Genomic DNA, 25,046 nt, shown 5'->3' with positions numbered 1-25,046 from the left:
GATGTTACAGGATGATAAAGAGCTATGAAGAAAAATTAAGCATGGTAAGGGATGGATAGTCTGGAGAGGTGACAGAGGGAGGTGTCTGATTTAGGGAGGATGCCTGGAGAAAGCTTTTCTGTTAAGGTAGCATTTGAACAGCAGCCTGAATGAGGGAGTGAGCCACACAGGTCTCAGAAAAGCTTTCCAAGCTGAGGGAACAGCAAATGCAAAGACCCTGAGGCGTAATGTGCCGGCATCGTCAAGGAACAGCAAGGAGGCCAGTGTGGCTGGAATAGAGTGAACAGAGAGAACATAGTAGGAGAAGCAGTGGGAGACCAAGTCACGAAGGGTCTTAGGTTAGTGATAAGAACTTTGGATTTTACTCTGAGAAAGATGAGAAGCCATTGGAGTGTTTGTCCAGGGTTGCTGTGCTAACTCCTTAAAACTCATAAGGAGTGGAGAAAAAAGAAAGGGGGAGGCATCCAGAGCTCCTGTGTCCACCACTCCTGGGCCACTAGGCGCCCCAGAGAAACCTCTGTGACTGCATTTTCAACAGCCATTGCCTTGGTTCCCTACATTGTCTCATCCCCAGAGAGGGATAGCTTTTAACCTTAGGGAGAAGCACCTGGGGATGGGAGAGGATAGTGAGGAAGAAGGACCACCAGGGCCACATGTTGACTACCATCTCTCCTCGTTGATGCTTGTGCTTTCCACATTGCTTCCATTAATCTCTCTTTTTTATAATCTTGACAACTGTCCTGTCAACATGCCACCTTAAAAGTGGTCTTACCCTCCTTTTCTTGGCGGGGATCGGGCGTGCGGTCCCGGTCCACATAATGTACGGAGGTAGAGGGAAAGGGCTCCTGCCCCCTTGGCGTCATGTCTTCGGTACCAGCGGCTTCCATTTCGCAGGTTCTATCCTCAAGCGCCGGGACACAGGGGAAAAAAAAAAAGAAAGAAAAAAAAGAAAAAAATGGAAAAAAATGGAAAACAAGAAAAATGTGGTCTTGTAGCAAATGTGCCCATGGAGACAGCTGCCCCTCTTCTCTTGGCCCACCAGAAGTTCATCTGCACCCTGTGCCTTCTCCTTGATTACTGAGTATTGCAACCTTGGAGCTTGAAGAGGTACCTTCTTGGGTCAAGGTGCATAGAAGATTCTCTGCTCTTTCCTCACTTTCTGTTCCCACCATCAACATTCTACAGCTATGGCCAACCGCGTCAGGCCCTACACACCACTTCATTCCATTGTGAGGTAGAGTTGGGAAATAAAGATGTAAGAAAGGAGACCAGGGTAGGGGGGAAGTGGGGAGAAATAAATCAAAGAAATGAGGAGCAGAAGCAGGCACTTCATCCCTGGAGAAGTAGCTCAGGAAGCTCTGCATATGGGAACAGGGGCAGGACTCTGCTTCCCCAAATGTGTCCTATAAAGTCAAGAATGATAGCAGCAGGAACCTCCACTGGAGGGTCCCTGGGGTCAAGTCACAGTGTTCTATCCCAGAGAGCTCAGCCATGGGAGAGAATGGAGCCCTAGGCAGGAAAATTCCTCCTGGTGGGAGAAGCACACTGTGTTCTCCTGCTCCAGAGAAATAACATTTCTCCTCCTTGTCCAATTCTTCCCTTCCTGCCTTGGTTGTCAGACACATCTGAGTGCCCCCCCTCTGCCCTCCCTCCATATCACGTGAAGCTATGTATGGTTTCTTAGGAGTGGAGAGTTGCAATGACTCAGCCTGGCCACCTGCATCCATTTTCCAGCTCTTTGGCCTCTGGCGCATCCTTGGGGATGACCTCCACACCACAGAGCAAGATGTGCCATCTCTGCCTTTGCTGAATCCATATCCAAGAGGATTTTTCCACGATTTGTCACTTTCTGAGAGGGCTTACATAAAAAGTGTTTCCACGGCAAAGCAAAAAAATAATCAATGGAATTTAGAGCAATCCTAGAAAAGGCTCGTCCAGTGGAGAAGAGAAAGTTCCCTGCCCCAACTGAATCACTACTCCTGCACAGTCCTGATCCTGCAGGAACCCAAGAGCCCTTGCTCCTATGAGAAGGGCATCCTGGGACCCACACCCCAACCTCTTTCCTCAAGGCAGCATGGAAGTCCTTAGCTCTCGTGCAAAGCTGCCAGGGAAGCAGATAGAAAGTGTCCTCCTGTCTCATTATTCTCCAGGTGCTGATAGCACTGATTAAACTGACTTCAGCCCAACCTTTTCTCCGAGCTCCAGTCTCATTTCTCCAACTGCCTACTTGACCCACTTGGATGTCTAATAGACATGCCCAAGTCTGGATTTCCTCCCTCAAACTCCAAAACTTCTCTGCTTGCAGTCTCCATATCTCTGTTAATGGCACCACTATTCACACAGTTTCTCAAGCCAGAAACATGGGAGTCAAACATGGAGTCTTCCTTGCCTACCACATCTGATCTTCCTGTTCTATATCCAAAATGCGTCTCCAGTGTCATGACATCAGATCTCTCAGGTGAAAGACTGCAATAGTTCTTACCTGGTCTCCCCGCTTCCACGGGGCCCTCTCCAATCTACTGTCCCCATAGCAGCTAGAGTAATCTTTCAAAAATATAAATCAGATCACATCAGCCCTTATCTAAGCCTTTTCCCTTTCTAACTTTTTTACCATGACCAAAAAGCTGTGCATTAATATGTCTCCCGCCTACCTCCCTAGTCTCATTTCATGCCACGTTCTCATTTGCAGTACTTCAGCCATGCTGCTTTCCATTCCTGGAACACGTTTTCTTTCCCATCTCAGGGCCTTACCATATTTTATTTCCTGCTGCCTGCGCATTTTTGTCCCTCCACCATATCCTTCAGATCTCAGCTTAAATGTCACTTCCTCAGAAAGCCTACTCCCAACATCCTTTCTAAATAGGTCTCCCCTCTAATTCCTTGCTGTTCTCTTTAGCTGGCCCATTTATTTCCTATATAACACTTAGCCAGCTAGCGTTAATTATTGTTTACGTGTTTATCATCCATCTCCCCTGCTTTTTTCTGTCATCCCCACAAGAATGAGGCCAGGCCCAGAGGTGGACACGTCAGTGACTCCGGCTAAGTGGTGCTGAGGGGACAGAGGCAGGGCACAAGGGTCCCTGAGGGAAGAAACCACGTCTGACTTGTTTATCACGGTGTTCTCATTGCACAGCACAGAAACTGGCAGAAGCATTAACTGAGTGACTGGACGGATGAGTGGGTGGGTGGGTAGGTGGATGAGGGAATTTCAGCCTTGGGCAAAAATCTATAGGAACCATGTCCAAGGAAGAGGAAATGATTAGACAGAACGGACCCTGCATCTGCAGGAACCTTACAGACCCAAGTTCAGGGATGTAAACAATGTCATTTCGGTAGCTGGATTGAGAAAGGGACTGTGAAAGGTCAGCCTAGAGTGTAGTCAGGTGAAACCTGCCTGCATCATGGGAGGGAGAATTAAAATCAAAAGAACGAGGAATAGAGTCTGCTTTTCTCCTTCTTCACCTTTGACAGAGCTGTTTAGATGCTGGTTAATCCTGTTGGTTGATGATTGTCCTGACCTAGGATGATCCGTAATATTCTGGGACATATTTACATGATAGACGAGACTCTAAAATGTCAGCATCCCTCACTGGTACACTAGGAGATCAGCTCCCTGGGGAAAGGGCTGCTGCACACTGACCCCCAGCAGCCCTCACAACCAACAGAAGAGAAACCGAAGGAAAGGAGAGAAGACTCCAATAGAGGGTCTAGTGGGAAGCACAGTCCACGCTAAGCGTTACTAGAATGGGCACACAGAGGAAGCATGCAGGGCCAAGGAGAGGAACAAGAGAAGATGGAGAGGGCTCCCTCATTAACCCCGAGCCGTGGGTTCCAGCCCAGCTAAAAAAAGGCATTTCTGATTGGCATTAGTATTTAAGACAGCCAGTCCAATAGGCAGAGATGACAGAGATGAGAGGTAAAGTAGACTCAAATGAAGGTAGATCATGGTTCCCAGGGTTTCCTGCATCAGTGGCTGGAGAAATGGACAGCAGTTCAAGGGTTGTAAGTGGATGTGGGGCCCCAGGCAGTCTGGGTTCAGGGAAGTATTACCAAGTGAACTAGGAAGAAGGGACCAAGGTAGGAGCCCAGTCTATGGATATCCCAACACAGCGAAGCAGGAAGAGCCCAACCAGAGGCCCAGCCTGGTGCTCCCCATGCTAGGCGTACCAGTAGGAAGATGAGCAAGGTGTACGCAACACTGACAGCATCCCAGAAAACATCAGCGTCACTTCTCACACCAAGATGGTGGAATGAAAGAAAAATGTCATTGTCAGGTGCTTTGGATGACCAGCAGATACCCAATTTCCTTCCCCTGCGGGGTCCTTCAGGAGCTAGCTGTCTAGCCTAGCTTGGGGACTCTCCTCTCTAGCCTCAAGGAAAGGTCTCTCCACCAAAGGCCTTTTTTTTTTTTTTTTGCGATACGAGGGCCTCTCACTGTGGTGGCCTCTCCCGTTGCGGAGCACAGGCTCCGGACGCACAGGCTCAGCGGCCATGGCTCACCGGCCCAGCCGCTCAGCGGCATGTGGGATCTTCCCGGACCTGGGCACGAACCCGTGTCCCCTGCATCGGCAGGCGGACTCTCAATCACTGTGCCACCAGTGAAGCCCCTCACCAAAGGCCATTTTATGGCTCGCTAGTTTGAGCCAGGACTCAGGAGAAAGAGGCACCTCCTCCCAGGCCTGCCCTGGCCTTCCCTTCGTTCTGTCTTAAGAAGTAGCCTCCAGGTAAAGTAGACAAGAATAAGGGGCCATCCTTCCCCCAGGAGCCTCACAGCTCTGTGAGAGATCACCCTATCCGGGACCTATGACACACACCTTCTGGTAGCTTCCCCAAGGGTTGCAACTAGCCACACCACTGGTGTTTGGCTCCCAGCTCACTCCAAGCTCTGCCAACAAAATTCTCTCTAATCAACACTGCTCATCCTGGAGCTGCTCCCACGGGGAAACAGCATGGGCAGAGTCTATTTCACAATTGTTGGCTTCGCATCAGGACCAAAGGAACAGGGTGTAGTGGAAAGAGCACTGGGTTGGGAGTTAGGAGTCTGGATTTAGCCCTGCTTCCGACACTCACAGGCGAGCCTCCCTGTCCTGTCTCATTCACAATGGTACAGTGGGTGGAGGAGAAGCTGTCTGTGATGTGCATCTTACTGTAAGCACTTTTCGTAAGAAGAGGCCCAAGCCAGGGTCGGCTCCCCTTCCCTCAATTTACACAGGTGACCCTGATCCCTGGCCATAGATGATTTTATCAGGAGTGAGCCTGTCCCCTACCAGGCCCAGTGAACACCTTTTCTCAAGGAATCTGGAATTGGGGAAGCAAGAGAGAGAAAAGGAGGCTCATGTGAACTCAGGAGCAGTGGGAAATCATGTTTTCTCGCCGTGCAGTCTGGAGAGCAGAGATATCCAACCTGCAGTGAGACCGGAAAATGAGAAAGATATGCAGGAACTGGCAGCCATGAGGGCAAGGAGAGCTGTGTGCACTTTTAGCTCTGGGTTTCAGGGCTCCCTGAAGCCCAGATGTATCTTTTTTTTTTTTAAGGTGGCCTTTAAAAATGGGTCCTGGGACTTCCCTGGCGGTCCAGTGGTTAAGACTCCACGCTTCCACTGCAGGGGGCGAGGGTTCAATTCCTTGTCGGGGAACTAAGATCCCGCATGCTGCATGGCACGGCCAAAAAAAATTAAATAAATAAAAATTAATTAATTAATTTTTTTAAAACCACTAAAAACAAAAAAAAATGTCCCTCCCAGATCCCAAGTTTCCAGACAGCTTCTGAGTGGTGAGTGCTGACAAGGGCTGTCATGGGTCCCGCTCATCACTGCCCTCCGGGAGGCCAGGGCAGGCGCTGGTTCACATCTGCATTTCACCCCCGCCCTGTGCTTTGGCTGCAGAAGATGCTCCGTCAATTTTTGTCAGGTTAAGACAGATGGAATCCAAAGACATCCATTCCTCTGTGAGGGATGCTCCCTGGAGCCAGGCTGGCAGCTGTCCCTTCCTGTGCAAGGTTGTCTTTGGTGCCAGCCTCACGGCCAGTCCCATGGAATCCATGACCTGCCCGAGCCCTTCCGGCCCTGCAGCCCATGACCCTGTGTGAGCCCAGGACTCACCCCCAGTGCAGCTAGCCCACAGCTTCCCAGGTTTTATTTTCATTAACCCAACTGGAAAATTGGACTGCGTTCAGGATTGTGCTGAAAACCAGATGCTGGAGCTGGGCTCCGGTTTCCTAGATAAACACACTGGAATAATATGCATCTACCCATGAAATGCTCTCTGTGGCGGCACGTGGCAGCTCTCCAGAAGAAAGAAAAACAGTGTCAAAGCTCCATTTGAGGCTTCTCACTCCCCCTTCCTGGCCAGAGGCTGGTGAAGATAGCCAAGTTTTTTGTTGGCCCCATTGCCGGCCAGCTCCCTCTCTGCTGGCTCTCCTCACCCTCTCCCCATCTCTGGCCGGGAACATATCAGCTTCTAAAAAGAATGTCAAGCCTTTCCCAATTCCCCTGTCTGGATGAAGGCCCTTCTTCTGAGCTCCCAACGCACTCTGTGGACCCCCGTCCTCCAGCAATGAGAGAGTCCTGTGATTGTGTGGCTCATCTGATTCCTCCAGAACCACTCAGAAGCTCCTTGACATGAGGGAGGGAGCCTTGTTCTCTCTGGCCCAGGGTTGGTGAAGATAGTTGTTAATGTTGCTGAATGAATGAATCAAAAGAAGTCACACCAGCCACGCGTGAAGGAGGCTTGGGTTCCGGAATGCTCTTGAGGTCTGCTTTTCTCTGCGCGAGTGTTTTCACTCATCCAGTGCTCACTGAGCTTTCACTTTGCAGCAGACCCCATGCTTGGTGTGGGCGTAGCAGGGATGATAGCAAATCCCTGCCCTCAAAGAGTCCACCATCTGCTAGAGGAGATGGACCCAAGGGACGTGGTAACTGCATGAGGTTTTCTTTCCCCCTCGTCCACTTCTTTCCTACAGATAACCCCGCCTCCTCCTTTGGGGAAGGCTTGTCTCTAGATAGTCACAGTAGAGTGGTAGAAACTCTGTTAGCACAAAAAACCCAGGCTACAGGGGGCAATCAATATTAGAAAGAGGATGACTTCTTTTATAGATGTTTCTCTCTGCTGATTTTTAAAGACATTAAGACCTGAAGACTTCAGGATATAATGCCACAGCTCTGGAATGGAGTTAGGACCCTGGGGGAGGCCAAGGAGTAGAGAAAAGAAACAGGATCATAGGGAGGTGAAGAGAACAAAGGGAACACTCCCATTTGCCCATCTAAGGCTACTTCTGTAAGGACCGATGAATGATTTGATGAGACAATTAAATCTTTTGCTGAATCTCCTGGACTCTACAGGTGTACATGAACCCCTGAGAGTAAGAGGTATTTCTGGTGGTAGACTGTACCCACTCTACACTCCACCCGGGTGTTACAAGAATAGTCCAAGAGTTACAGAGATACTTCAAATCTGGCGTAACTGGGAACGAACAAGGGCCTGTATGTAGGAGCATAAAGAAAGGGGGCAGCTTTTTAGGGGAGTCATGCCCTCATTCAGGAATATGTATGGTCTGACATTTGGATTCAAGTCCTGCCGTTGTCCTCCTTGTCCCCTCTGGACCTTGGCCCCTCTGGACCTCAACTGCTCAGGTGAGCGGTAAACATCCTATCACACTGTGCACTGGGGAGCAATGTGTGAGGATGAGCACATGGTTTTGCAGGATTGCCAGGGGAAGCACAGTTACAAGCCCGGCTGTTGTTGTTGTCAGGGACATTTCCTTTTGACCCACGCACGTAACTGCAGTTCTGCTCCAGTCCACACGGTGTTTCTGTGTTCTGAGGACAGTCAGATCCCAAAGTGGCATTCAACCACTGCCCCCTATCCTGGCCCTTGGCCCCTGTCATTAGACAGGAAAGAGGTCAGATCTTCTTCCAGGAGAGTAGGGAGAGCAGAGCAGATTTCTCAGTAACCTCACCATTTGATATAAAAGCAAGCAAATAGCAAAAAAGACTTGATATAGACAATAAAATGTAATCAACATAAATGCAAATTAGGTAATTCCCTTTTTTATGTGGAAAGGGAATTAAGTGTTTAAATTAAGAAGACTGGGACTTCCCTGGTGATCCAGTGGGTAAGACTCCGTGCTCCCAATGCAGGAGGCTGGGGGAGCTAGATCCCACGTGCATGTCGCAACTAAGAAGCCCGCGTGCCACAACTAAAGATCCTGCATGTTGCAATGGGGATCCTGTGTGCCGCAACTAAGACTCAGTGAAGCCAAAATAAATAAATATGTATATAATATATATTTTTTTAAAACGGTGTAAAAGGCAAAGGGAAATTCTCCTTTGCCTAAATAAATAAATAAGACTGAAATCAGCACAATTATGGTGGCAGCTGTAAAGACCACTTTTATTTATAAATGACAATGACACCGTTTTTAGTGTATTTCAGACTTCTGTGTGACTGCTTTTCTAGGAACTACAGCATTTGCTTTTGTTCTAAATAAATGACAGCTTCTATAGGGGGACTCAGTTGAGAGCCAGGAGGCACTGAAACTCCCAGAATCTGGGCAATGGGTGTCCTGTTCTGATAGAGGGAATCAGAGGTACACCAGAGAACCACTAAGCCACTTCCATTTCAGCATCTTCCGATGGCCTGTGTATATCCTTTATCCAATTTTCTAATAGCACTTTTGCCTTTTATACAGGCTTATGTTTGCTATATATATTTTATGAATCTCAACATTTTGTTATATACTGATATATACTGCAAATTCTCCCCAAACTCTACCATTTTTTTTTTACTACCTTCTTGATCCATGTGTGAGTTCACTGTTTGGACCTGTTGACTTTTCTCAAGGAGAGAAACTGTAAGACAAACCCAGAGACGAAAACTCAAAGAGGGGAAACTCAAAAAGGAAGGATCAGAGACTGAGAAAGGGAGAGCAGAGGCTCGGAAAGGTGGCCAGGGGCTGAGAAGAGGAGAGTCAGAGAAAGATAAGAACTAGAGAGTGGGGGACAGAGCTCCAGAGTTTCTTTTGCATTTGTAATCTGTTTATGGTGTCTTAGCTTGCACAAAAGTTTTCAATATTATGTAGTCAAATCTGCCAGCCTCTTCCAGGTTCTAAATTTTTGTCTTACTTAGAATGGTCTTCCCCACCCCAAGATTTAAAAAATACTCCCATATATTTTGTTCTAAAATGTTTTAATTTTTGTTCTTTAGTATTTCTTCCACAACTGAATTTTATTTCTGTATATGTGTGGGATAGGGATCTAACTTAATTCTTTTCTAAATGGATATCTAATAACACCACCTATTATATAATTGACCCTATTCCCCTCCCTTTATCCTCTTATCTGAAATATTCATCATATGCTAAACTCACACATATAGATGACTCTGTTTCTGGACTCTCTATTCTGTTCCATTGAATTACTTGTCTATTCCTATGCCAAAACCACAATGTTTTAATCATTGTAGCTTTATAGTATATTTTGATATTTGATAGGGCATATTCCTCGCCATTGTTCTTTTTCAAAATGTTCTTGGCTAGGCTTGTGTCTTTTCTCTTCCAGGTGAACTCAAGAGTCTGTGGTTAAGTTTCATAAAAAGTTAAGAACACATCAAATACTCTGTTTCTAAATGTTCCTCCTTTTCCAGTTACTAATGTGTTTTTCCTCCCCCCCATCCCCACCTCCTGGAAGCAGTACACATGGTCATCAGCAAGACACTCCCCAAATTCTAAGAATTAAACTGTTAAAATCTTCACATTCTCAATAAAACTAGAAACATGTAAAAAGCTATAATCATAGACTATTCCTGGGATCAGGAGTAGAAAGAGCAAAATCTAATTAAGTAGGTTTAACGAATTATTTTTTAAATATAAAGAAGGAATCAGTCATAAAGGGTATTGGTCACTGATACAAGTACAGTAAAAAAAAAAAGTATGAGCATAAATGGAAACAGAAACAGTACCCAATTTATGACTTGCTACAATACAGGGATGGAGAGGGTGTAGCATGTGCTACCTGTGCTCCACTTCTAACCCCTTAACACCATCCATTTCGGTGCCCATCAAACCATCTTTTAACTGCCTCACCTGTGTCCTTTGACCTGAGGATTTTCTCTGGCCACCAGGCTGGAAAATAAGTGACATATCCATACACACAGTAGGCTGGATATGTCAGCCAGTTAACTACTTAACTCCACCCTGTGGTCAGAAACATCACTCAACCAATGACTTATGATAGTTGATGGATAAAGAACCTGGATCTCTTGCCCCTGAGGTGGGTTAACAATGAGATGCACACTGTACACTGCTTCTCAGAGTCCCCAGTAAGATTAAGTTCCAGTTGCCCACCATGGTAACTTGTTTGATCACATACTTGTACTGGCTTCCTTCCCTTCCCCATTTCATTTCCCCACTCTGCTACCACTGATTCTGGGACCACCTCCCAAATAAACTACTTGCACTCAAATCCTTGTTTCAGGGTTTGCCTTAGGAGGGACCCAAACAGAGAGGGTCAGCTTCTGAACCCAAGATCTTAACCTATCCAGCTTCAGTGTCAGTTTCCCCCCCATCCTAGACATGAGGGGAATGACTGGTCAGAACCTGTTGCCATGAAAACTCGCCATCATAAAACTATCTCCCCTTATTCTGAGTCCAAACTCACCAAGCAACTTTCTGATTATGACCTGGCTTCCAGATGGTTTTTCTATAGAAAAAGAGGGGATACTGACTGAAAGCAGCAAATGCCAGACCCCCAAAGAGCTTTATTTTCTCATTGCCAATGAACACCTGGAAAGTAGGTGAAACTTACTTTCACCTACAGTGAAACCCTGTTCTGAGTGAGATGAAGCCACCCTCAGTATTGACAAAATTGCATTTCCAAGACTGCCAGGCTGAAAACCAGACTCGGGGCCAAGGTGACTTCCCCAAGTAAACGCTGCTTTATGAAGAGCCTAATGGAAGCCAATCAGCCTCTCCTGCCAGTACCTGACCTGGCCATACACATTTTTACAGGCTTTAGTGGCAATGTTCCACGCCTATTAAGTGAAGCAATAGATGGAATCACATTTTTTCAAAGCTTTCTGTTCACTCCTGGCAGGAAAATCTCTGTACACCCTCAAGTGTTTTAGTTTCCAGGGTGTCCACAGCTCCAGGACATCCATTTCCAGTTAGACTTCTCTCTTCTACCTGAGTCATTCTAGACTGCTGGTTATGGGCATGATAATCATAATTCTGAATGTTCTGGAACATCCCAGATTTCAAATATTCTGAACATTAGCTTTAAAACATTAGCATATCCTTGAAATGATAAGATTTCAGTGTCCAACTAACCTCTCCCATATTGCATTAGCACTGGGAAGTAGCCCAAAACAATTTTTGTAAGATGATGTATCCTTGATGTTGATTTCGATCTGAAAATCCTGTTATAGAAGATTCCTGAGCTATTACACACATGCAAATCCCTGAGCTGTTTCTAACTCAATCAGTCAGGCTCTTATAATTAGCCAAAGTAATCCTTTATTCAGACTAATTTCATATTCCTTTTTATATATTGTTTTGTGTATCCTAAAGAATAAAACCTCTTGAATCGAATCTCCCTTACAACAAAGGGAGATTTCTTTCTTTTAAGAAAGAAAGAAGAAATAACAAGAGAAAGACAAGCCACCATTCACAGAACACCAGTGGCCCCGTGGCCCCGTTGAGATGGGGAGATCTGGTGGTTGCTGTGGAGCTGTCCACCAGGCAGGTGCTGACAAGAGTTGAATAGGGGCTGCCCTCCTCAAGAGTTGTGAAAGAGCCCCATCCTCACCCCAGCCATCACCCCACCCCCAAAGATATGTGAAAAACTATTAGAATGTAGGGAAACAGGCCATGTGCCCTGATTGGAGTAGAGAAGACAATAATTGGTTGGCAGAGTCTTCTGAATCTTCTCCACTCAAATCCAGACATAATATCAGTCCAGGATTCCTTTTCCCTGATTGTAAACATTCAGTGCAGTGGCTGCTGTAGATGCCTCCAGGGGGTCTTGTAGTCCCTACAGTTGCTAATTCTGGCAGACTTAATAGGAAAATAGGACTAGCTGCTGGAGAGGGAGAGGTTGTGGCCCCAATCCCTATCTCACACCCTGACATTACCCTTCCTTCTCCATCTTCCAAATCAAGAATGAGGGCCTGAGGCCTTACCACGTCTCCTTATTTAATAGGGCTTGGAGAAAAATATTGCCTGCCTTTGAAGTGGTGCGTTGGATGTGTGTGACAGGCTGGCTGGCACTGAACAAGTCACTCTTCCCCTCTAGGCTTGGTCTCATCATATGTAAAATGGGGAAATGTCAGCGACTCAAAACTCTTTTCTTGTCTCCCTGTCCTTGGCCATGTTCCCTCAGTTACATGCCTCCCTGGCAGGCTATTCACAGCCTTTTTGCAAAAAGTTTCTGCAACTCAAGTTCTCCATCACTGAAGACTTCTGACATGAGCTCTGGGAGCAGGGGCCTAGTATAGGACCACCATGGGTATCGGGTGAGCATGAAAGACTTGGTTCTGGAGTATATGGGGTGGGGAAGGGTGGTAAGGGCAAGGAAATCCCAAATGTTAGGGAACTCCAGAAGCTTGTCTCCTCTTCTTTAAGATAATCCTTTATTTTTAAAACAATGATACATTTAAGGGACTTCCCTGGTGGCACAGTGGTTAAGACTCTGTGCTCCCAATGCCAGGGGCCTGGGTTTGATCCCTGGTCAGGCAACTAGATCCCACATGCATGCCGCAACTAAGAAGCCCACATGCTGCAACTAAGAGTTCGCATGCCACAACTAAGGAGCCCGCTTGGCACAACTAAGGAGCCAGCAAGCTGCAACTAAGGAGGCTGTGAGCTGCAACTAAGACCCAGAGCAACCAAATAAATAAATACTTTTTTTAATGATACATTTTTTTAAATTTTATTATTGAATTATAGTTGATTTACAATGTTTCAGATGTACAGCAAAGCAAAGTGATTCATTTTCTATATATATAATATATACTACATATGTATTACATATTCTTTTTCAGATTCTTTTCCATCATAGGTTATTATAAGATATTGAATATAGTCACCTGTGCAATACAGTAGGTTCTTTTTGGTTATCTATTTTATATATAGTAATATGTATCTGTTAATCCCAAATTCCGAATTTATCCCTCCTCCCCTTTCTTTTTGGTAACCATAAGTTTGTTTTCTTTTTTTTTTTTTAATTTTAATTTTATTGGAGTATAGTCAATTTACAGTGTTGTGTTAGTTTCAGGTGTACAGCAAAGTGATTCAGTTATACATATACATATATTCATTCTTTTTTAGATTATTTTCTCATACAGGTTATCCCAGAATATTAAGTAGAGTTCCATGTGCTATACAGTAGGTACTTGTTGGTTATCTATCTTATATATCCCATAAGTTTGGTTTCTATGTCTGGGAGTCTATTTCTGTTTGGTAAATAAGTTCATTTGTATCATTTTTTTAGATTCCACATATAAGTGATATCACATGATATTTGTCTTTCTCTGTCTGACTTACTTCACTTAGTATGATCATCTCTAGGTCCATCCATGCTGCTGCAAATGGCAGATACATATTTATTATAACAAATTCAAATAATAGTGAAAAGCACAAAGAAGTTATTCAAAAATCTTCAAAATCCCTTCACCTCAAAATAATCAAAATAATCATAGCTAACATAAGTAAACATCACTGCAGATAATTCTTTCTATTGATGTACAGAGAGAAGGATAGATAGGCAGGTAACTAAGAAGGGAGAGTGGTTGGATGGATGGGTGGATGGATGGATGAATATTAATGAAATAGTCAGTTAAAAAGGGATCACCCTTCACATACCCTTTAGTAAAAGGTATAAAATGCTGAAGTAAAGCTAATGGAATTACCTACCTTCATTTATTCTCCACAGGAGATATTTCTCAAAGATACCTCTAAGGTTAAGAAAACACATTACGAAAAAAATTAAGAGACTTGAATCGCTATGCATTTTTTTTTAAACAAGCTTCAATTTTAAGCAGTATCAATTGATTGGCTGCTATCAAAGGTAAGGAAATTAACACCCTTTTGCTTCATCTCATTTCCACCCCCCCACTTCCCGAATATTATGAGCAATACTGTTTTCTTTTTCTATTTTTGTCTCTTAATATGAGTCATTGTCAGTGCATATGATCAGGATTAAATGGTGCATGTAATAGAGAAATGTGATGACATGGATTTCTATTACAGACAACAAAAAATAACCAAAAAAGAGAAAAATTAATTTTTTATTTGCCTACGTCAGTGCAATAATAATTTCAACTATTGATGTGAACCACTGACCTTGTGTGTGCCTAATAACTATGTATCACAAGAGTAATTATATATGATGGTCTTCAGATGCCAGATTTTTAAAATAGTAATAAAATTAAATGAGTGGTCAAACTGGATTACCTCTAAGCCTTTTGCAGCGCTATGACTTTGCCCGGAGGGATCCTCATCTGAGTTCAGAAGAGACTTGCCCTGTCTCAGAGCAGAGCCAGACTTGAGAATAATAACAATCTCTAACATTACTCAGCACTTACTGACTGCCAAGCACAGGGTTATGAACTTCACATAGATTGGCTCATTTAATCTCCCAACATTCCAATGAGGGTCATGCTATATTCTTAATTTTAAAACTGAGGGAACTGAGGCAGAGTGGTTAAGTAATGCTCAAGATCCCACAACTAGTAAGTAGGTAAACCTAGATTCAAATGCTCTTCAGGGTAAAGAGCAGAGCTGGAATATGAAAACTCCCCCAATCTCAGTAACTCACTAGCTGTGTGGCCTTGGGCTAATCACTCATCCTCTCTGGGCTATAGTGTCTCCTATAAACTAGGGACTAATAAGGACTTCCCTGCCTGTCACCCAGGGCTTCACTGGGGATCAAATGAGCAGTGCCTGGAAAACAGCTTCCTAAAGCAGCATTACCACCTTCCTCCCTGCCAGAACTCAGCGTGGCACTCAGCCGGCGGCCTTGGTCAGGACTCAGGCAGGAATCAGCCTCTGCTGATGAGAAAAACATTACCCCGAGGCCACAAAAAAAAAAAAATCTTAACTTGCCAGAAGACAGTTACATGGGGTAGGCAAGGAGTTCTGATGGCCGTGAACATTTTACAAAGTTCATGTTCAGGGTGAATTCCAGCAGGACACTATTTGTACGTTGGGTTCATTGTCAAACTACTATTTGACAGGAGAAGGCATTGCATGGAAAGAATGTCAAGAGGGCTCCTGGCTATTGTCTCCACTCCCTTAGGCCAGATCTTTTTCCTCCGGTCCTGAGCATTCATCCTGCCCTGGAGCAGACACGCTTGTCCTGGCCCAGCCATCAACCTGCCTCTCCAGATGTGATGCCTAAAAGGTGAGGGCCAGAGGGAGGTCATTTCAAAACCTCAGTCCTCATGAAGAAAGAGGCCACCAGGCTGGCCTTCTGAGCCACAGAGGCCCCAGGAGGCAGGAGAGCTGACCTCTGGCCCTGACTCAAAACCATGACCTTGAGCAAGGCCCTTGTCCCCTCAGGAGTTTTGTTTTTCTATCCATAATACAAGGATGCACTCCCAGGGCCCTTCTAACTCTGCTTTCTCATGCTGGTTATTCTGGGGAGAGGTGCAGCATGAATATGACTGGCTGTGATTTATCTGGGAGATTTCCAGAGAGAGGAATTAAGCAAGAATCTGGAGACCAAAAAAACACTCAAGTTTTGCATCCTTAATCTAAAACTAGTTTTATCTCTGAAACATACTATTTGTTGTAGCCAATTTGCATTACTGTACACAAAACTTTTAGCATCTATCTTTCAGACTGGAAAGACCCACATGATATAAGTAAGCTGTATCCTGAGTTGTCAGAATGATCAAGCACAATTAATCATATTAAGAAGATAAGTTTGATAAGCAAGAACCTGGGGACCACAGACTATGATAAACTGCAGTTTAAGAACTCTGGCTGACACTGTAAAGTCATAAAGCCACAGCAGTTGGTCTATAGGGCAAAGGAGAAGATAGTACTGCTGAGGAGCATCTGGGGACAAGGGACAAATGGTCACTGGTACCCTAGATTATATATTATATGCAACGCACAAGGAGAGAGGGAGGGAAAGAGAAGCTACAGAAGCTTCCTACAGGAATGAGACATAAGCCCTCATAGGGCTTATAATGAAGGTAAGAGACAGCTGTGGACTGAGCCAGGAGAGGAATGACGGGGTGTGGAGCCCCTCTTAGATCCTGTGCTAGGTGTGGCATCATCAAAGGTAAGGGTCCTCCCTGGTGGTGGGGTGGGAAAGCTGGCTAGGCAGAGGATTACTCTTAAATACCATCCCAGAGCCTTGGAAAAAAATATAGCGCTCAAAGGGCCTGGGAAGCAGGTGGCACTTCAGTTTCACACCTCTCAGCCAGACCTCGTATCTCTAAAGGACTTCTGCTTCTCAGTGTGCAAAAAGCAGGAGCCACAGCTCCCTTCCCAACTGCCCACCCCCAGCACCCAGGGCCTCATACCTTTCAGAAGAAGCCAAGATTCCCAAACCCGTTTCCAGATCTGTCACTTACCTCATCAGCCACAGGGTTTCTCTCTGAGAGCCGGGTCAGGATCCCACCTCCCAAGGAGCCTGCAGGAGCAGAAGAGAGTCTGGATTCTCCCACCAGTTCATCAGGAACACAGGCTGTTTCTGCCTTGCTGGCTTTCCGTGCTCTGCTGCAGGTCAGGTCTAACATGTAGCCCAGACAGACAGAAACAGGAGCTGCTCATCTGGAGCTCAGCCCTGGAACGATGGCTACAATGCTGCGGGACCACCTGTGCAGGCCTGCCTCCTGCACAAACCTGAAAGGCCTCCGTGACCCAGGACTTTGTAAAGGTGGCAAAAGGATCATTTGAAAGACCCAAACCCATCCTATGTGATCAAACATATATTGCTGTTTACTAATTTTATATATATATATACACACACACACACACATATATATAAAACATAACTTGCATTACATAATGTAATATATATTACATTATTATACAATAACAATTGCAATTATATAGTAGTTATATAAAATTACATTATATATAATAATATATATACAGTGTGTGTATATATATATACACACAGTGACTGTGACTAAGTGTGACTACAGTGTCATGGCCACAGGGGGGGCCTAGGATGAACTGACAAACCCTCCTCTCCAGTCCTGGCTCCAGGTAGAGTTTCTGTGATGGTCTGATTTCATCCTCCCTGCCATGACCTGACCGTGTCTCACCTGCTCACTCACTTCCTCAACTTGTCAGTTCATATCCCACACAGACCCACATGAAACCTCATTAGAACGGTCATTTTTAAAAATATTTATTTGGCTGCGCCGGGTCTTAGTTGCAGCATGTGGGATCTTCAGTTGTGGCATGCGAACTCTTAGCTGCGGCATGCCTATGGGCTCTAGTTCCCTGACCAGGGATCGAACCCTGCCCCCCCGGCACTGGGAGCATGGAATCTTAACCATTGGACCACCAGGGAAGTCCCTAGAACAGTCATTTCCTTCTATCAGATCCCATTTACTAACTGATGATAATTCCCCAAATCTCCTTTTTTAATTTTAATTTTTTTATGTTTTATTAATTGATTGAGTAAAAGAAACCATATCCTTATGACTCCAAAACCCAAGTCTCTTCCCCTTCACCATGTTGTGAAATATGATTCCTGTAGATGGCTTAAAAAGACCCAGAGGATATATACCATTTAGGATAGATTTCCCTCTCAAAATGTAAGCATTAAAAAGACACTCTTCTTGGATATACAGAGTGGACAACAGTTATTTAGCAAATCCTCTTGTGCAGATGTGCCCTCGCTGGTGCAGGTACATGGGGCTGTGTGTTGGGCTTAGAAGAGGCTGTGGGCACTGAAGATGTAAAGACTCAGCTCATGGACCCCACCTTGCCCCTGAGCCCTAGAGGCACTCAGCCATCCTTTCCCCAACAATGGAAACACCCCTGCCCCACTCTACACAGTCCCTGGGTCCCTGGAGACTCTGGAGGGTTGAACAGTGGAGAGGAGCATCTGTTTCTTTACAGACAGAGGTGTCCAGGAGGGCAGGGTTACCTAGGCCCGCAGGGAGCTGCGGAGGAAGGGAGAATCACAGACTTTGAGGACTGATCCCCAGATCCCAGTGTTGCTGGTAGGGTAACCTGTCTCCAAAGATGGCCCCATCCATTCCTTCCTTCCCTCTTGGACGTGGATGCTGGCCACCACAACAGGGGGTGGGGGAATCTGATTTCCCTCTCCTTAATCTTAGCTGGCCTTAGTGACTTTCCTGACCAAAACAATGCAGTGTGAGTGACATTCTGAGATTAGCTTGTAAAAAGCCTGCAGCTTCCACCTGGGACTTTTGGAATGCTTGCTCTGGAGGAAGCCTGCCATCATGCACGAGCCCTCCATATTATGGGAAGGGAATGAACATTTAAGGAACCTACTGCGTACTGGGTCAGAGCATGGAGTGAACAGGAGGGACAAGGAGCCCTGTTCACATGTTTCTAAGTTGTAACCCCCTGGAGAACAAGCATGACTGTAGCATAAGAGCTCAGTCTTATTTTTGTCTTGTATTGTCCTCCAGTGACTAGACTAAACCCAGTAGATCCCAAATGTTCAAATCTATATTTTTAATTGTGGTAGAAAACACATAACAAAAAATGTACTGTCTCAAAGCAGAAACTAACACACCATTGTAAAGCAATTATACTCCAATAAAGATGTTAAAAAAAAAAGTACTGTCTTAACCATTTTCTCAGCGTATAGTTCAGTAACGTGCAGCACATTCGCAATGTTGTTCCCGTCTCTCCTTTCGCAATTGCCTAAAATTCAGTCTTAAAGTGACAGAGTCCTCATTTGCTGTGACTAGATTGTTCCAGGGATTTGACTCCTATTTGCTCCTGCACAGATCTTCACCTCAGATGCCCTCTGCCAATCGCCATTACGAGTCATCTGCACATTTTGTTGACTTGGTGGATAAAAGCAGGTCAGTTCTCTGCAGCCAAGAGCCTTAGTCGGGCTGTGGCATGGTCTCTCTTCCAGGGGACCTGGTCTCACAAAGGAGCCAGATCTACATGTGCTTAGAACACAACCTGAGCTGGGTCCTCCACGTCAGATGCGGGGACCAGAGGACTGTGCCTTTAAAAGTGGAAGGTGCCTGCCCGTGTGGCCCCTGCTTTGACTTTTGGAGGAAGCAAGTTATGCAATGTCAGTTTCTTCATCTGTAAAATGGGAATAATATCCACGTTATAGATTATTTCAAAGCTTGAAAAATATGATGATGTACATGAACTATTTTACTTTGAAGTCAGACATAGCAAGTGCTTAATAAGTGGAAGAACAGTATTTGTTGTTGTTATTATTATTATTGGACCCCAAATTTTCCCAAGCCCTGCAAGGCTATAAGCACAAGTGAAGATGCTTTAACAGCAATAGGTCCAATTTCACCAGCTTACTGCTCCCCATCAGCAACTTAGTTCCTCACTCCTATGGAAGGTGTCACCCATCTCTGGGGTCTCCAGTACTCTACAGGGTTCTACGGGTGTGCTGGAATTTTTGCAGGGTCACACTAGCTCTCTCTCTGTGTGTCACACTCAGCAAAGTTGTCCTAAAGTAATGTGGGTGGTGCACCGATGTTTTACATTCTTTGTAAAATGGGTTCAGTGTTTATCACAAGACAGGCTTGAGTGAGTCTCTTGGGACTGAGTCAAGCGATATTTCTAAGGGATAAGACACCAAGCTGTGTTCACATTTCCTGCCCCCTCCTCCCCTGCACTGAGTGCTGTCCAAAGAGGTCCCTCAGCAATGACGTGTAAAGGCACCTGGTGACCAAATCCGTCCCAGAGCAAGGAACATGGCCTAGGCTAAGCTGAGATCTATCATCTTTATTGTACTCAGCTTTGACATCCCCAAAACAATCTCCCCAGCACCTGCCCTGTATTAGTTATTTATTGCTGCATAATGAGTTATTCCAAATTTAGTAGCTTAAGACAACAAACATGTATTATGGAGTCAGGAATTCAGGAGCGGCTTAGCAAGGTGGTTCTAGCAAAGAGTGTCTTGTGAGTTTGCAGTCAAGGTATCAGCCAGGGCTACAGTCACCTGAGACTTGATTGGAGCATCCACTTTCAAGCTCACTCACAGGGCTACTGGAGGCTTTAGTTCCTTGTCACAGGTCTCTCCATAGCATCTCATGACAGGGCTTCACCCGGACTGAATCATCAAGAGAGAGAATGACCAAGACATAAACTGCAATCTTTTATAACCTAATCTGAGAAGTGACATACCACTACTTCTGCCATATTCTGTTGACCTCACAGACCTACACTGGTACCAAGTGAGAGGGAACTATACAAGGTGTGATACCAGGAGGTAAGGATCATGAGGGCCATCTTGGAAGCTACCACGCACCCTCTGCCCTCTCCCACTCCAGCCTCTGCAGTTTTGCCTGAGGAGTGCCCACCTTTTTCATGGTCCAAGAGGGGACTTTGGGGGCCCCGAGGATGGAGCTAAGCAATGACAAGGTAACACTGGGACACAAGGATATGTGTGCAAAGGACAAGAACTAGGAAAAGAAAGAGCAGGACCGAGAAGGACAAAAGTAAATCAGAGGGAGCAGAGTCTTGGGGGGAGAAAAACAGGTCTTCCAATACTGTGAGAGAGTAAAACTTGGGAATGTGCAGGGGAACTGGATCCTCCATGAAGCAGAAATAAGTGATTCATAATAACACAGGTTTATTTCCCTCTTATGCTACCTGTCCATGGCTGGGGGCTCTGCTCTACATCTCCTCCTTGGGAACCCAGGCTGACAGATCAGCCATCATCTTGAACATTGCCCAAACTGTTGACAGAAAGAGAGCTCCAGAGGGTCTGGTATTGGCAACGAGATGCTCTGGCCTAGAAGTGATGCACACCCCTTCCATTCCCAACCCATTGGCTTCAAGTTGTCACTTTGGCTCCAGCCACAAGGGTGCCAGGAAGTACAATCTTATCATGTGCCTGGAAGAGAGGAGAACTGGAAATATTTAGAAAACAGCACTAATATTCCTTAAAGTCTAAGAGAGGACCAAACTTTTCAGCAAAATGCAAAGAAGAGGTTGGGGCTGGATCCTGGGGCCTAAGCTGGAGTATAGCAAAATGAGGCCTTTCCATGACTGTGCTCTGAAAGGCTCTCTGCTGGTTACTCCATCACCCTGGGTTCAAAGGAGCAAACATCTCTCAAGTCCTCTGTGTCAGGCCTAGGTCATTCTCTGACCCTCCCCTTGACTGTACGCCTCCTCGCCCAACCGTTTGATTCAGGCGGAGGATGCCTAGACACCAGGTCACGCACACCCCCAATTTCATACCCCAAAGCATGGCCAGACTGTTGAAATCCCTGGGGACAGCCCCCAACCCACTTCCCAGAGATGAATATACCTCTGCCCCTAGCCTGACCTCCTGCCCATGGTTCTTGGTAGACAGATACAGGCCAAGCGCCCATCAGACCTGAGAGGTCCCTGGAGAAGTAAGGTCCTTGCCTGCTGAGGCCCCAGTTCTCTCCCTTTTGACTAGTTCAACTACTGGGAATGTCAAGTTCTCACCCACACTAGCCAACCCAGCCCACCTAACCTAGGCAAAGGTCCCATCTCCCCAGCAGGCCTTTCACAAAGAGACCTGGAGGTGGATGGGCACAACACATGGTAACACTCTGGCTTCTCTCCACACTACCTCCTTGCAGGTTTGTTGACATTCTCTCTTTCAAGAACAGCCTATGTTAGAGCTGGCTTAGTTATTGTCAAGGTCTAAGTACTCCATTCACTCGCTCACAGATTAGGAAATATTCATGGTTCATCAGTAGGACTAATGCTACCTGACTCCAACCTCTTACCACCCACCCCTAAGCATCCCTAACAAACATACATCACAGTGAAATCAGTGTGTTTCCCATGCACCTCTAGCTTCCCCTTCCACCATATTGCCTCCCAGCCCTCTCCGTGGAGAAATTCTGGAGCCAACAGTGCCCTTAAAGCCTGAGGCATTCAGAGATCAACTCTCCAGGAGGGGCATATCCATGGAAATTCAGGACATTTGTCACATGAACTTTGACATTAAATTTCACTCTTAGGGGCCAATCTCATCACCTGGTTCTCTATTGAAATCAGTTACAGTGGTAACGCTCCAGGGGGAGGCAGACAGCCTCTGAATGGGGCAGCCAGGAACTCCTCATGGATCAGGTGGTATTTAACTTGGGCCTTGACAATTGGGAAGTTTCTCAGCGAATGATGGTGAGATGGGACGAGGTCAGTTTAAGGCAACAGCATGAACAAAAGCAAGGAGGTGAAAATTTGGCTGATTAATAGAATATGTACAATGGAGCAGTGGAGATAAGGCTGGAAAGACAGATTGAACACTGGCTGTAGAGAGCCTTGAAATGTCAGCTAAGGAGTTACCTTGATTTCACAGGAGAAATAATAATCAGAATTGTGAAGAACTTAACTAACATCTATAGAATGTATACTAGGTCAGGCATTGGGCCAAATACTTTATAGGCATTATTATCTCACAACAACCTAACAAGTTGTTGTTTTCCTATTTTAAAGATGAGGAATGTTGTCACAGAGAGGTTAAGTTACTGGTCCACGGTATGTAAGTGACACTCCCAGGGTTCAAACCCAAATCTGCCTGACTCTTCACCACTAGGTGAGATTAAATAGAGAGCAACAACATACTTAACAGAAGTGCCTCCCATGGCTTGGCCTTAAATGGCCTCAGGGGAGATTGGCAAGGAAAGCGTCAGCCTGAGCCAGATGGTTCACGGAATAGCTCAGGCCTCACCATCTGGTGTCATTCACAGCTGACAGCTGAACAGAAAGCCTGAACAGACAAGTTGTCTCAGGTGGCAGGAAAGGACGCGAAAGCAGCATAGGGGGCGGAGGGTGTAGAGGTGTAAGTCATAGATACCTCTTGGGCCCCAGATGTCTCTGGGGACACCAGTTCGTGTTGGACAAAGGTCCAGATGAAATGTGACCCTTCTGCACTCTGGGACTCCCAGAGTTGCCCTTCCAAACCACAGCAGGCCTTCTCAGAGGTGTCCTTTGTCAGCAATGTGATTCATGTCTCCCCTGTGAGGGCAGAGTCCACGTCCTGGATCTATTCTGGCACTGTCTTTCTTCAGAGACAGCCTGTTCTGTTCACTGCAGCATCCACTTCTAACCAGTTGCTCTGGAGAACTTCCTGGGGCTTCAAGACACCCACGAACACTGAACCTGTGGAAGTGAGCCCTGTTCTCGATGCCTCTGGCTACAGGAAACCATAAGGACACATATGGTGGCCAGAGGGCAGGTGAGGGCAGCAGAGAGCTGGAAACAGAAGCCCCGGAGAGAGCTAGTGACTGCAGCTGGGGGCGCTCCTGGAGGAAGTGGGAGGGGCACACCGAGAACCTCCAACTGCCAAGGAAGTCCCCTCCCCTGGGTTCACCCAGAGGCCAGCTCAAGTTGGAGCATAGATGCTAGGGGAGTGCACTGGGAAGTACGACCTAAGGAGAAGCAGAGAGATGCCAGAGACAATAGCACCGAGAGTCCAGAAGAGGGCGGGGAACATGCTGGAGGTCACCAGGGGTCCTGGAAAAGCTCTGAGCATGGGCCAGCCTTGTTCTCCCAAAGCCAGGAGAGCAGAGAGGCATAAAAGCAAAGAAAAGCTGCCCAGTTCATTTTATGAGGTCATCATAACCCTGACAACAAAACCTGTCAAGAACAGTATAAACACAAGAAGAAACAACAGACAGTCTCACTTTCGAATATGGACAGAAAATTTTTGAGAAAAACTTTAGCGAATTGGATCAAAGCACATTAAAACAAAGATCAGTGATACTCAAGCAGGGTTTATTCTAGCGATGTAAGGATGGTTTGACATCAGGAAATGTATTTACATTATACAGTTCATCAATAAGAAAAATAAATCACCCAAATCTAGATTCTGAAAATCATTTGTTAAAATTCCACATCCATTTCTGTTGGTTCTTTTTTTCTTTTTTAACAGTTAAAATTTTAGGAAGAGTAAGATTATCTCTTTTTTATTTATTTATTTTTTTCTTTCTTGACTGTGCCAAGAGGCACGTGGGATCTGGTTCCCCAAGAACCCGCGCCCCTGCATTGGGAGCACAGAGTCTTAGCCACCGCACAGCCACGGACGTCCCCTGATAATCTCTTACCATAATGAAGACCAGCAATATCTTACTTAAAATTGAAATACTATAGACTATTCCATTAAAATCAGTAACCAGAAAAGGATGTTCAGTCTCACCATTATTCTTTAGTATTGTTCTAGAAGTTAAGGTCAATGAAATAAAGGAAAACATAAAAGAGAAACAAGGGGTGCTAAGACAAAATTATCATTATTTATCAAATCTATACCTTAGTTATCAATGCTATATGTTAAAATTCCCAGATAATGTCCAGAAAAAAAATAGTAGTCAAGAAGAGTGATTAAAAAATCACTCAGAATAAAAGAAAAGTGAATTAAAACAATGGGCAATGTAAGTTTTCTTAACCCCCTAGAATGATAGCTATCAAAAAATTTGAAAACATGTCATTGGGCTTCCCTGGTGGCTCAGTGGTTGAGAATCCACCTGCCAATGCAGGGGACACGGGTTCGAGCCCTGGTCCGGGAAGATCCCACATGCTGCAGAGCAACTAAGCCCGTGCACCACAACTACTGAGCCTGGGATCTAGAGCCCATGAGCCACAACTGCTGAAGTCCGCATGCCTAGAGCCCGTGCTCCTCGACAAGAGAGGCCACCACAGTGAGAGGCCCGCTCACCGCAATGAAGAGTAGGCCCTGCTCACAGCAGCTGGAGAGAGCCCATGCACAGCAGCGAAGACCCAACACGGCCAAAAAGAAAGAAAGAAAGAAAGAGAGAGAGAAAGAAAGAAAGAAAGAAAGAAAGAAAGAAAGAAAACATGTCATTGATAAGGGTGTGAGTAAACAGACACTCTCATACATTGCTGATGGTACTGTATCTTGGTACAGCCT

At 45.6% G+C, this 25,046-nt stretch overlaps 1 non-coding gene across 1 annotated transcript; it reads left to right on the top strand.

The window, feature by feature from the left end:
- The first annotated feature begins 772 nt into the window (after positions 1–772).
- LOC114887900 lies at positions 773–921 on the top strand. The gene has a single exon (XR_003791655.1). It is a non-coding gene; the product is annotated as a small nucleolar RNA SNORA57 (small nucleolar RNA).
- Positions 922–25,046: the final 24,125 nt, after the last annotated feature.

Source organism: Monodon monoceros, unplaced genomic scaffold (assembly GCF_005190385.1).
Source record: "Monodon monoceros isolate NGI ecotype Baffin Bay Population unplaced genomic scaffold, NGI_Narwhal_1 Super_Scaffold_7, whole genome shotgun sequence".
NCBI classification, from domain to species: Eukaryota; Metazoa; Chordata; class Mammalia; order Artiodactyla; family Monodontidae; genus Monodon; species Monodon monoceros.
This window is presented reverse-complemented; position numbering and strand designations above follow the sequence as displayed.